This window comes from Cyprinodon variegatus, unplaced genomic scaffold (assembly GCF_000732505.1).
Source record: "Cyprinodon variegatus isolate N-32 unplaced genomic scaffold, C_variegatus-1.0 Scaffold72, whole genome shotgun sequence".
Classification (NCBI taxonomy): Eukaryota; Metazoa; Chordata; class Actinopteri; order Cyprinodontiformes; family Cyprinodontidae; genus Cyprinodon; species Cyprinodon variegatus.
The window spans coordinates 1579874-1581735 of NW_015150525.1; positions in this window are offsets into that span (position 1 = coordinate 1579874).

Below are 1862 nucleotides of genomic sequence, written 5' to 3' on the forward strand. Positions count from 1 at the left end.
CTCCGTCTTTACGACAAACGTTCTGGAAAATATCAGCGTTTCGTGTTCGTTTTGACTTCGTGTGGACGGGGCCTTAGTACTGTGTAAAAAAAAACAACTGTTTTTGTTTATTTTGTCAATATTTAATTTGGCTGGCCTAATAAATTGTTAAAGTATAGTGATGTGCTACAGTATAGTTCTTTTAATTCAGCATTTTGTGAAAATCAATATTTATCCCTTCATGCTATAGAAATATCCTCTTGATACAAGAGGAGACTCTGTTCTAAGAAAATGTCCTTATCAATTAATTGTCAGTCGATCCATTAGTAAACTTAACTTTAATTTATTCATTAGCTGATTACTTGAATACCTATTTCAGACAATAAAGTTATAAATATTGCCTAAATAGCAGAGACATTCTGCCTCTGTTACTCATTATTTTAACTGCAGAGCAGAAAGGATGACAGCTACTGCTGACTAAATCAGCTGTCAGCCTAATTAGGTTAATGTTGGCGTCTCAGCAGATAAATGTTTCCAGTTGATCTGTTTTGAAGCAGGAATCCTTTAAAGTCTGCCTTGATTATGTCGTGCTCCCTGTGAAAGCAGAGTTCACGCTGCCTCAGCATGTTGAGTCAAAGCCTTGCCTAACTTGTTGGCCTCAGCATAGACTCAACGTCTACTTTTTGTTTACAGCGAATCTCATACTGTATCTCACACTTTGTATCATCATATTAGTTTTATAATTAAGAGAAAAGACATGAATTTTAGTGCATAATATATTCATAATATACACTGTGATTTGCATCGTGTGAAGTAGTACTAAAACACTTTGACCATGATATTAATCAACACAAAGTTGTACATGATTGTGAAGGGAAAGAAACATCCATAAAAAAATAATGAAATTATTACAAATAAAATTATTTAAAGTGTAATTTAAATTAATCTTCTTAGAACCATTTCTTTGTATTTTTGCAGTCAGAACTAGCAAGTTTTTGGTCTCTACCAGCTTTGCAAATCTAGAGATTTTGAATTTTGCCTTTTTCTCTCAACTTCAGTTGTTCTGTCACAGATTCTCATTTTAATTAAGCTCTTGACTTTACAAGACCCTTTTCACATATGAATAGCTAAACCCAGATTCACAATCTGCAATCAGAGCCTGTTTCATGCAAAATATTTTCTCAGAAATCATCTTTGGAGCGCCCTAGGAAAGATGACCCTTGACAATTTTCAAGCAATGTCTTTAGTTTTCTGCGAAATCCATCTTTATCTGCTGCTGTGTTGTCTCTTGCTTTTAGCATTTGATGCCAATAAGAGGCGAATAAACATCCCTAACATGCTGCTCATTTATCGATTAAATGATATGTTGGTCACATCTGTCCGATGCAAGGCGCACCGTCCGACTCATGAGGAGTGCAGTCTCAGCCTGGTGCTGTTGCCATTCTGTTTCCTAGTGTTGATTTCTTTCTGTAAAACTTTAAAAAGATAAACATTTCACTTAAACTTCTACATAAACACTCCCATGTGCTGGTTTGTCTCATTTAATCTGCAACTTCAGTGAAGTTTGAGGTTGCAACTTTACAAATTATTCATGAGTTCAAGAGCAATAAGCACTCGAGACCCTCGATGTGGTTTAAGTGTATGTTGTATAGCAGCAAAATGTTTTTTTCTGATCCTATTTAAATTCATTTCAGTTTATTTATATAGTGCCAATTCACAGCACATCATCTCAAGGCATTTTACAGAGACAATTCAACAAGATGGGTTAAAATTGTTCTATCTAATGAAAACAAGCTGACCGTTCCCTCTTCCTAGCTGAGCATCAGGCGACAGTGGAGAGGAAAATCTCCCTTTTAAAAGGAAGAAACCTCCAGCAGAGCTAG